This window comes from Mesoplodon bidens (assembly GCF_964165515.1).
Source record: "Mesoplodon bidens genome assembly, chromosome: 4".
Lineage (NCBI taxonomy): Eukaryota > Metazoa > Chordata > Mammalia > Artiodactyla > Ziphiidae > Mesoplodon > Mesoplodon bidens.
Window position 1 is genome coordinate 52473232 of NC_138160.1, and position 12882 is coordinate 52486113.

The window sequence follows — 12882 nt, forward strand, 5'->3', positions numbered from 1 at the left end:
CTAACATCTTGACTTGAATACTTAGCTCATTAGTTTAGTCCTTCTTCTGTTCTTATATAAACAATTAAGACCTAAATCAACCTCTAGATACTACTTTAGGTGAATCAAACAAGTTTTGATATATAACGCTTTCATCATCCAATGTGAATATTATTTTAAATTTCCATTATGAATTATTTGACACATTAGCTATTAGAAATATGTTTTTATCGATTTTCAAACATATGGAATTTTCTAATTATCTCTTGTTTGTGATTTCAAACCTGACTGCATTGTAGTCAAAGAATAAAGTCTGAATGCTTTCAGTCTTTGAAAATTGTTGAAACTTGCTTTATGACCCAGTAGGGAGTTGATTTTCCTAAATGTATACATTTTGTAGTTGTACAATTCTGGGCATATATTAATTTATTGTCCTAAGGATCTATATTACTACTGAATTTTTTATCAGTTTGATCTATTAATTACTGAGAAAAGTATGTTAAAATCTCCCATTATGATTGTGGGTTTGTCTATTTCTTCTTTTAAGTCAATTTTTGCTTTATATATTTTGAGGTTATGTTATCAGATAGTTTTCTAATAAATTACAGTTTTGCCACCAGGGAGTGACCCTCATTATCTCACATTAATGCCTCTAATTTTAAAGTTTAGTTTTTCTGATAGTAACATATCTATTAACTTAATTTTTGTTATTATTTGCATGGAATATATTTCCTCATCCTTTAACTTTTCACTTTTCTGTATCTTTATATTTAAATGTCTCATAAACAGCAATGTTTAAAGATTTTTATTTTGAAATAATTATGGATTTACAGGAAGTTGAAAAGATTAGCTTCACTCAGACTCTCCCAGTTCATTTACATCTTAAATAACCATAGTACAATATCAAAACCAGGAAACTGACATTGGTACAATGAGTGTGTATAGATCTGTCATTTTATCACATGAGAAGTTTTGTGTAACTACCACTATAATCAAGATACAGAACTATTGTCTCATTACAAAGATCAAAACACCCAAATAAACAAGGTGACTTAGCCAATTAATATTAGGCAGCCTTTGTCAGTGTCCCCCTCCCCCCACTGTGGTATGATAGCATATAAATGAAGTGGCCATGTTAGCAGACATGTGGTAGGACTACATGCAGGAACATCTGGTTCTAGGGATTCAAATGGTATCATTAGGACCCTGTCTCTGTTTCCCTATGAAGTGGCTGCATTGTCAGGCAGGCTTTCTTTATGTGGTGGAAAAGAGGAATATAGGAAAATTTTGGTTCCCATCATTCATAGTTAGTGATTACAGAGAAAAGACTCTGGCCCTCATTACCTTGGTCTACAGGCTAAATACTAAAAAGATACTGAGTCATGTCCCTACGTTTGGACCAGTCACTACATCTAGGAGATGGATGCTCTAATTGTCCATACTGGGTTGCAGGCCCTCCTATATGATGGAGAAGTGGGACCCCCTAATTGTAGCCTCCCCCCACCTCCCACCACCAGAATCACAGGGAGAGGAAGAAAGGCAGCTCCTACAATGAACAGAGGTCTTCTTTTAGCAGAAGAGGGGGCAGGCAGAAACAACAGCTCCACTGCAACAGTGATTATAATACATGGCCTGGGTGGAGAATCACTGTTCTACATATTCTCATAGAGAATCATTTATTCTCAGGGCTTAAACTTTCACTTCGACCAAGAGGATTCTCAGACATACATCTTGAACCTAATTTCTTTACTGAATTTCAGACCTGGCATTTATAATTACTTGTATTATTATCACCTCAATTTAACACAACTAAATCTAAGCTAATTATTTTCCCACCAAACTAGCTTCTCCTCTGGATTTTGATATTTCAGGCAATGGTCTCATCATTATTCAGCCTCCTAAATATAAAACTCTGGAGGAATTCTTAATACCTCTTATCAAGTCTTCCTTTGTAATGCCTTTCACAACTCCTTCTTTCCTTTCCCACCACTACTACTGAATTCCAGGCTCTAGTATCTTAACGGCAATATCTTCTCATTCTGACCTCTACCTTATCCACTCCATACATTGATACAAGATTATAACCTTCTCAAAATATTGCTAGACTTCCACTCCAAAATGAAAAAATCAATTTTCTCTGCTAGGATACAGTCCAAAATATTTAGACTGGTATTTCAAGGCTATTACAATCTGGCACCAACTCACTTTTCCACTCTACTTGATTATTATTTGCTTATACAAACCCTCTGATCCAGCCGAACTGATGTACTTATCATTCCCCATACATACTATGTGCATTCGAACCCCCTCTTGTGTTTTGTTCATACTGATTCCCCTGCCTTTCCCTGTTTATTCTCCCTATCTAAGGCATCTTCCCTTTTCTTCAAGACCCACCTTAATTTCATTTCTTCCTGAAACCTTTCTTTACAAATTCAGCAATGTGCTGGCTCTCTCCTCTATGGGCAATATGTCCCACTATTCTTTTAGTAATAAAATGTGAGCCCCCTTCCCCAGCTGTAATCACATTAGTCACTGTGTATACCTCAAACAAGCTCAGCTCTACTCCCAGCTCCTGAGACATTCCTCTCTAAGGCAGGTAGTGCAGCAGAAATCTCCAGTTCTAAAATATGTCTTTTTGGCAAAGACCAGATACCTGGTGTCAACTGGAAAAAAAAAAAACACAACCTAAAAGTTGAGAGTTATGTTTTATTTGGCAGACAAAACTGAGGAGTTAAGCCCAGGACGCAGCATCACAAATAACTCTGAGAGACTGCTGCAAAGAAGAATGGGGGTGGGGTGGGGGGCAGCCAAGATATATAGGAGTTTTTGCAACAAAGACCAGGTAGTTGGAACATCTAAACATTACTGTTAATTAAAGAAAACAAGATATCTCAAGTTAAGGAATTTATCATTTTTCTATGTATAGAAGATGCAAGATTCTGGGCTCACTGAAATCATTCCTTTGATATACACCTCAGCTATCTGGGGCCTGTGATTTCTCATCCTGAGTTTCCTCGGGGTGCACCATAGGGGCAGCTATAATGTGATGGCTTGATGGCTGCAACATCCTTTGTTTACTGATATGGCAGGCAATATATTTCATTCAGACTGGTGTGGATGAGTGTATATACCAATGTGGTCAATGAATGACAGCCTTTCTCTGTTCCCAAGAGTGTTGGCATCATCCATATCACTGACCTTCTGCTTCAAATTTTTCTTCAGCGCTCCAGTTCCCTCTGGAGAATGGAGTCCAGCTCTGTATTTCAGCCCACTTTTCTGTGACTCCCCTCAATTTTTTGAATTTTTATCAGCCTGCTTCCATGTTCCCTCTTTGCTGGGAGATTCACTACCAACAGAGTTAATTCACAGATGGTTCTGCCACCCTGTATATTACTTATCATTTCTATTTCTGTTATTGTAAGTTTCTCTTTGGCAGGGATTTGCCTTATTTGTCTTTGCATCCCCAGCAGCTAGTATGTAGTAAGTACATCAGGCATGTTTTTGAACCACCCAAACACCTCCACTAAGTTGGACCTCCATGAATACTTGCGCTAATATTAATCACACTAACTTTCTCCCATCTCTTTGGACAAAATGTAATAGAGAGTTCTCCACGAAGGATCAGTTCTCCTGTTTCCAATCCTGCCTGGACTTTCTTCTTCCTCTTCTCTATCAGCCAATACTACCAACTTCCCAGAATCCCTCACAGACAGGCATGAGTTTTGCTCTCTTAGATATATCACTTGCTCTCTTAGCACTTTCTCTCTTAGATATATGTTTGGATGGCTCTGAGAGTCTAAAACCACCAGACCTTCAATAAGGTTTTGTTGATGATGCTCTGAGTTATTGTAAAAAACTGAAATGCTCTGTTGTCTTTTAGTCTTGTAATGAAGGATCATCTATCAATCATTCAATATTAGTTTCTTCTTCCTCACTATATCCTTGACTGTGCCAGAATCAGACATTTCCTCCAGATGTGGAGTCCTTCCCAGTCTATCTACCTAAGAACATTTTAGTAATTTTTATTGCAATTATAACTATAGAGTAACAAGAAAGATGTGATTTATAAAAAGGAGGGAGTCATTAGCTCCTTTTAATGCACAAAAAATAGTCAAGCAATAAAACAAAGGCCTTTCTTTTTGAAATTTCTGGTTAACAACTTTTATTTCTATCTTATCTATTTTATGTCTTCTTTTAGGCCTGGTCTAAAAGTCTATTGTTACACACTTTCTCTTACTAATAGTGTCATATAAGGTGATTTCCTGTCATTTGGATCACAAAGTCAACATAGATTATTAAAGCAGCCATTTAATTTTAAAAGTAGTAGTTAGATCCTCAATGTATTAGTTAGATATAATATGAAGGAATAAGAAAGTGGCTTCTACTTTAATCAAGTTATTGTTAGAGCCTTGTTATAGAAGTTAGTTTCAATTATTTTGAAAGTTAAAAAATGTTTGTGTACATCTTTGAGGGAAGATTGCAGGAACTTAAGTATTTTTGCCTGGAAAGAAGAAATCTGACAGGTGACTTGATATGACTCTTTAAGGATGTAAGGGTGACAGTAAAGAGAACAGTGGCCTCACTGTACCCATGATCAGGCAGCAAATCAGTAGAGCTGGTGATAGACTCTGCACTGTCAGTTTGAACAAGCCAGAGGTACTGCAGAAGCATTTGCTGCCAAACTGGGAGTCAGACACTCTCTCCTCCTGCCAGACAATCAGAACAGAGACATCAGATACGTCCTTCCAACTACCACAGAAATAGAGAGAGGGCAGAACAAGCCAGACAGAAGAGGCTGGGATCTATCTAGTCTGAGGTTGAAACCTCTGTGTCACACTCACCTGGAGGCACCTTCTTATTCCCCAATTCCATCAAGGAGGAAAAACCCTAGATCTTCTATGCCTTGGAGTTAAAACACACTCTCCTGACTTAATTCTCTCTCCATTTCTGTCCGAGTTTAAAAGACTTAGCTACACCACCATTTTGAAAAGCCGGTTTTTATTTTAACTCATCCATCTTACTTCAAGTCTGGCACCAAATGCTATGTATTTCCCATATGCACTAAGGAAATGGAATTAAATTGCTCCAGGAAGAAATTAGAATATGCAGAAAGAACAGTGTCCTGACTGCAAAGTTTTTTGGTTGCTAGAACAGGTAATTGAAAGAAATTGTAGAATCTTCTTCCAGAACCAACCTTTGAGAAAAAATACAAGCCAGGTTCTGAGCTGGCCTCCCTAGAGGGAGACTCTGAATGTCACTTACTACCTTCTGATGCATCAGAATTTCAGGAATTAGATTGAAAACTCCAGAGTTCAAATGCCTCAATCCACAAACCCAGCTAATGTTATTTTGTAACCCTTTATTTATTCAAAAGATTATTTTATTAACCTATTCTAAGGACCTAGATACATTAAACATGGATTTTATTTTCAGTTTTAAACTGAGATCAGTAACACTGGAGTTCCTATTAAGGACTCTTGGAAAGATTGTCCAGACTCTTCCCATTTGCAAAAAAAATCAGTAGGTTTCCATTCATTTGCATGGTGGACTACATTTTCCTCTCCTCTGATGCCTTTTTCTATAATTATATCTTTTTATTAAAAAAACTTCTATCTTTGCTTATCGACTGGTTCTTCCTTTTTTTTTTCAAACACATCCTTTAAAAGGTAAACGGGAGAGACCTTCAAGATGGAGGAGTAAGACGCAGAGATCACCTTCCTCCCCACAAATACATCAGATATACATCTACATGTGGAACAACTCCTACAGAACACCTACTGAACGCTGGCAGAACTCAGACCTCCCAAAAGGCAAGAAACTCCCCACGTACCTGGGTAGGGCAAAAGAAAAAACAGACAAAAGAATAGGGACGGGACCTGCACCAGTGGGAGGGAGCTGTGAAGGAGGAAAGGTTTTCACACACTAGAAGCCCCTTCACGGGCAGAGACCGTGGGTGGCGGAGGGGGGAGCTTCGGAGCCGCGGAGGAGAGCGCAGCAACAGGGGTGTGGAGGGCAAAGTGGAGAGATTCCTGCACAGAGGATCGGTGCCGACCAGCACTCACCAGCCCGAGAGGTTTGTCTGCTCACCCGCCAGGATGGGAGGGGACTGGGAGCTGAGGCTCGGGCTTTGGTTGGATCCCAGGGAGAGGACTGGGGTTGGCTGCGTGAACACAGCCTGAAGGGGTTAGTGCGCCACAGCTAACCGGGAGGGAGTCCAGGAAAAAGTCTGGAGCTGCCAAAGAAACAAGAGACTTTTTCTTGCCTCTTTGTTTCCTGGTGCGCGAGGAGAGGGGATTAAGAGCGCTGCTTAAAGGAGCTCCAGAGACGGGCGCGAGCCGCGGCTATCAGCACGGACCCCAGAGACGGGCATGAGATGCTAAGGCTGCTGCTGCTGCCACCAAGAAGGCTGTGTGCAAGCACAGGTCACTATCCACACCTCCCCTCCCGGAAGCCTGTGCAGCCTGCCACTGCCAGGGTCCTGTGATCCAGGGACAACCTCCCCGGCAGCACACACAGTGCGCCTCAGGCTGGTGCAACGTCACGCTGGCCTCTGCTGCCGCAGGCTCACCCCGCATTCCGCTTTCCGTACCCCTCCCTCCCCCCGGCCTGAGTGAGCCAGAGCCCCGAATCAGCAGCTCCTTTAACCCCATCCTGTCTGAGTGAAGAACAGACGCCCTCAGGAGACCTACACGCAGAGGCGGGGCCAAATCCAAAGCTGAAACCCGGGAGTTGTGCAAACAAAGAGAAAGGGAAATTTCTCCCAGCAGCCTCAGGAGCAGTGGATTAAATCTCCACAATCACCTTGATGTATCCTGCATCTGTGGAATACCTGAATAGACAACAAATCATCCTAAAATTGAGGTGGTGGACTTTGGGAGCAATGGTAGACTTGGGGTTTGCTTTCTGCATCTAATTTGTTTCTGGTTTTATGTTTATCTTAGTTTAGTATTTAGAGTTTATTATCATTGGTAGATTTGTTTATTGATTGGGTTGTTCTCTTCCTCCTTTTTTTTAATATATAGATAAATATATATTTTTTTTCCTTTTTCTCTTTTTGTGAGTGTGTATGTGTATGCTTCTTTGTGTGATTTTGTTTGTATAGCTTTGCTTTTACCATTTGTCATAGAGTTCTGTCAGTCCGTTTGGGGTTGTTTTTTTTTTAGTGTAGTTTTTAGCACTTGTTACATTGGTGGATTTTTTTTTCTTTGGTTGCTCTCTTGTTTCTTTCTTTCTTCCTTTTCTTTTTATTACTTTTTAATTTTTCAATTTTTATTAATTTTTCAATTTTTTTATTTTAATAGCTTTATTTTATTTTATTTTTCTTTCTTTCTTTCTTTTCTCCCTTTTCTTCTGATCTCTGTGGCTGACAGGGTCTTAGTGCTCTGGCCGGGTGTCAGGCCTGTGCCTCTGAGGTGGGAGAGCTGAGTTCAGGATATTGGCCCACCAGAGACTTGCTGGTTCCACATAATATCAAACAGCAAAAGCTCTCCCAGAGATCTCCATCTCAACACTAAGACCCAGCTCCACTCAACAACCAACAAACTACAGTGCTGGACACCCAAGGCCAAACAACTAGCAAGACAGGAACACAACACCACACATTAGCAGAGAGGCTGCCTAAAATCATAATAAGGTCACAGACACCCCAAAACACACCACCAGACATAGTCCTGCCCACCAGAAAGACAAGATCCAGCCTCATCCACCAGAACACAGGCACTAGTCCCCTCCGCCAGGAAGCCTACACAACCCACTGAACCAAACTTAGCCACTGGGGGGCAGACACCAAAAATAATGGGAGCTACGAACCTGCAGCCTGCAAAAAGGAGACCCCAAACACAGTAAGTGAAGGAAAATGAGAAGACAGAGAAACACACAGCAGATGAAAGAGCAAGGTAAAAACCCACCAGACCAAAAAAAATGAAGAGGAAATAGGCAGTCTACCTGAAAAAGAATTCAGAGTAATGATAGTAAAGATGACCCAAAATCTTGGAAATAGAACAGAGAAAATACAAGAAACGTTTAACAAGGACCTAGAAGAACTAAAGAGGAAACAAACAATGATGAACAACATAATAAATGAAACTAAAAAGTCTCTAGAAGGAATCAATAGCAGATTAACTGAGGCAGAAGAATGGATAAGTGACCTGGAAGATAAAATAGTGGAAATAACTACTGCAGTGCAGAATGAAGATAAAAGAATTAAAATAATTGAGGACAGTTTTAGAGACCTTGGGGACAACATTAAAGGCACCAACATTCGAATTATAAGGGTCCCAGAAGAAGAAGAGAAAAAGGGACTGAGAAAATATTTGAAGAAATTATAGTTGAAAACTTCCCTAAGGTGGGAAAGGAAATAGTCAAGTCCAGAAAGTGCAGAGAGTCCCATACAGGATAAATCCAAGGAGAAACATGCCAAGACACATATTAGTCAAACTACCAAAAATTAAATACAAAGAATAAATTTTAAAATCAGAAAAGGAAAAACAACAAATAACATACAAGGCAATCCCCATAAGGTTAACAGCTGATCTTTCAGCAGAAACTCTGCAAGCCAGAAGGGAGTGGCAGGACATATTGAAAGTGATGAAAGGGAAAAACCTACAACCAAGATTATTCTACCCAGCAAGGATCTCATTCAGTTTTGATGGAGATATTAAAACCTTTACAGACAAGCAAAACCTTTACAGACAAGTAAGAGAATTCAGCACCACCAAACCAGCTTTACAACCAATGCTAAAGGAACTTCTCTAGGCAGGAAACACAAGAGAAGGAAAAGACCTACAACAACAAACCCAAAACAATTAAGAAAATGGTAATAGGAACATACATATCGATAACTACCTTAAATGTAAATGAATTAAATGCTCCAACCAAAAGACAGACTAGCTGAATGGACACAAAAACAAGACCCATATATATGCTGTCTACAAGAGACCCACCTCAGACCTAGGGACACATACAGAGTGAAAGTGAGGGGATGGAAAAAGGTATTCCATGCAAATGGAAATCAAAAGAAAGCTGGAGTAGCAATTCTCTATCAGAAAAAATAGACTTTAAAATAAAGACTATTACAAGAGACAAAGAAGGACACTATGTAATGATCAAGGGATCAATCCAAGAAGAAGATATAACAATTGTAAATATTTATGCACCCAACATAGGAGCATCTCTATACATAAGGCAAGTGCTAACAGACATAAAAGGGGAAATCGACAGTAACACAATCATATTAAGGGACTTTAACACCCTACTTTCACCAATGGACAGATCATACAAAATGAAAATAATTAAGGAAATGCAAGCTTTAAATGATACATTAAGCAAGATGGACTTAATTGATATTTATAGGACATTCCTTCCAAAAACAACAGAATACACTTTCTTCTCAAGTGTTCATGGAACATTCTCCAGGCTAGATCATATCATGGGTCACAAATCAAGCCTGGGTAAATTTAAGGAAATTGAAATCCTATCAAGTATCTCTTCCAACCACAACGCTATGATACTAGGTAACAATTACAGGAAAAAATCTGTAAAGAATAACAACACATGGAGGCTAAACAATACACTACCAAATAACCAAGAGATCACTGAAGAAATAAAAAAATACTTAGAAACAAATGACAATGTAAACACCATGACCCAAAACCTATGGGATGCAGCAAAAGCAGTTCTAAGAGGGAAGTTTACAGCAATACAATCCTACCTCAAGAAACAAGGAACATCTCAAATAAATAACCTAACATTACACTTAAAGCAATTAGAGAAAGAAGAACAACAACAAAAAAAAACCCTAAAGTTAGCAGAAGGAAAGAAATAATAAAGATCAGATCAGAAATAAGTGGAAAGGAAATGAAGGAAACAATAGCAAAGATCAATAAAACTAAAAGTTGGTTGTTTGAGAAGATAAACAAAATTAATAAACCATTAGCCAGACTCATAAAGAAAAAAAGGGAGAAAACAAATCAATAGAATTAGAAATGAAAAAGGAGAAGTAACAACTGACACTGAAGAAATACAAAGGATCATGAGAGATTGCTACAAGCAACTATATGCCAATAAAATGGACAACCTGGAAGAATTGGACAAATTCTTAGAAAAGCACAACCTTCCAAGACTGAACCAGGAAGAACTAGAAAATATAAACATACCAATCACAAGCAATGAAATTGAGACTGTGATTAGAAATCTTCCAACAACCAAAAGCCCGGGACCAGATGGCTTCACAGGCAAACTCTATCATTTAGAGAAGAGCTAGCACCTATCCTTCTCAAACTTTTCCAAAATATAGCAGAGGGAGGAACACTCCCAAACTGATTCTACGAGGCCACCATCACCTTGATACCAAAACCAGACAAAGATGTCACAAAGAAAGAAAACTACAGGCCAATAGCACTGATGAACATAGATGCAAAAATCCTCAACAAAATACTAGCAAACAGAATCCAACAGAACATTAAAAGGATCATACAAGGAGATTTTTCAGCAGAGGACTGAAGCTTCTGCCCTAGTCTTCTGACCTTTCTTGTCAGCCTGCACTACTGATTTCAGACTCTGTGGGAGCTCCTACAATCCTAGAAAGAGTGTATATTCAGGAGGAAGTAACCCCAGAAAAGGAAGAACAGGCCAATCAAGATATGTAGCTCTGTGGCCACCAAGTTGTGGTTTTTGACAGATCGTCAAATCAGGGAAGACTATCCCCAAAAAGAGATCTTACAAGCATTAAAGACCAAATGTTGTGAGGAGGAACTGGACTTTAGGGCTGTGGTGATGGATGAGGTGGTGCTAACAATCCATCAAGGAAACCTGGGTCTTCATATCAATGGAAAACTAATTACTGCCTACCCTCCGGTGGTGGTAGTGAGAATACCAACCCATTGGGTACAAAGTGATAGTGACATCACTGTTTTGCACCATCTAGAGAAGATGGGATGCAGGTTGATGAACTGACCTCAAGACATCCTAAACTGTGTTAATAAGTTCTGGACGTTTCAAGAGCTGGCAGGTCATGGTGTTCCTCTGCCAGATACTTTCTCTTATGGTGGTCATGAAAATTTTGCTAAAATGATTGATGAAGCAGACTTACTGGAGATCCCAATATTAGTGAAGAATACATGGTGTCATAGAGGCAAAGCAGTTTTCTTGGCTCGTGATAAGCATGATTTGGCTGATCTAAGCCATCTTATTTGCCATGAAGTTCCATCCCTGTTTCAGAGATATGTTAAAGAGTCTCATGGAAGTGATGTATATGTCATTGTCATGGGAGGCCGTGTGGTTGACACCATGATAACGCTGTTCAACAGATGGGAGGATACAAAGCAACTGCTCACTAGGTGGTGTCGGGATGATGTGCTCATTGAGTAAACAAGGGAAACAGCTAGCTATCCAGGTGTCTGAAATCCTGGGAATGGATGTGTGTGGCATTGACCTGTTGATGAAAGACGATGGCTCCTTCGTGTCTGCAAGGCCAATGCAAATGTAGGTTTCATAGCCTTTGATAAGGCTTATAACCTAGATGTAGCTGGTATCATAGCTGAATACGCCGCCTCCCTTCTGCCCTCTAGCCGGCTCACCTGGCATTATGTCCCTGCTCTCTGTGGTGTCCACGGCCAGTGAGACTAGTGAGCCGGAGCTGGGTCCCCCAGCCAACACTGCTGTCGATAACATGAGCGTATGTTCCAGCTCTGTTGACAGCGACCCTGAAACCATGGAGCGAGAGCTGCTCACCAAGCTCCCAGGGGGCCTATTCAACATGAACCAACTGCTAGCCAATGAAATCAAACTCCTGGTGGAGTGATTCCACCAGTAAATAATTAACCAACAAAACCCTTGTAAAGCTTTCTTTTTCTTCTTTCCTTTTTTTCGTTCTGTTTTCTTTTTCTATTATTTTTTTTAAACCAACTTGCAATGCTGTTCATGGAAAATGCTCAGGAAGATGAGAGAAAACTGAGTAGGATTAGTTAGGAAGGAAGAAGGGGGAGATAGATGAGACCTTTGCTACTAACCTGTTACTGACTTTGATTTACAAAGAAGAGAAGCAGAAGAGGTGAGATACAGAAAAATGCCAGGCTCTCATAATTACCTTTTTAAATTACTCAAAACTGTGTAGGCTCTCAGGCCATGAAGGACATAATTTTTTCATGGTCTCTTTCTTTTGTTTTTGTACAGTTGGTACAAATTTCAGAGTCGTGTAACTTCACATTGTGTTGTAATCCATGAGGAAGACATCTACCTAAATTATAATTTTTTATACAAATCTGGAAATTCAGCCTATACACTATTATCTAGGAACTTTATGTTCATATTTATGAAATCTTGAGGAGCTCTTTTATTGACTTTTTCCCCCTTAATATGGGTGGGAGGGCAACGTGAATGTGACCCCATAAAGGTTTTTTTAATGATAAAGTTGGCATGTTTGCATGATAAAGGGGAAATGAACAGTACTGCAATGTCTGGCACACAAAATAACATTTACTCCATTGTAGATAAAATTGCACTAGTTAAAATATGTGCATTGACTTGTATCTGTTAGTGTTTTATCCTTTTTTGAAAGATATATGCTCTGTTAATGTTGCATTTGTTTTTAATATATGCTAGTCTTAACATTCACGGATCTATGCCTGCATCTTTAACAATGGCCAAAGTGGAGAAAATGCTACCTTTTTTGTTAACAAGACACTGACTTGAAACATGTGCATTTAAAGCCTTTTATTTTTTTCTTTTTTCTTTCGGTGGTTGGGCATTTAAAGAATACGGACAAGGAAAAATATTTCTGGGGGACAAATCAAGGGTCTATAAGTTCCTAAGTATAAAGTTGAAGTGATTTCTAATACCAGCGTTACATATCTACGTTTTTCACATTTTAGGAGGGTGTGTGTGTGCACGTGTGTGTGCACACAT

The 12882-nt window shown here is 39.4% G+C and overlaps 1 pseudogene across 1 annotated transcript; it reads left to right on the forward strand.

Annotated features, from left to right (window-relative positions):
* The first annotated feature begins 4569 nt into the window (after positions 1–4569).
* LOC308616318 (beta-citrylglutamate synthase B-like) lies at positions 4570–11806 on the forward strand (annotated as a pseudogene). The gene is made up of 2 exons: positions 4570–4635; positions 10515–11806. The product of its transcript is annotated as a beta-citrylglutamate synthase B-like (transcript).
* Positions 11807–12882: the final 1076 nt, after the last annotated feature.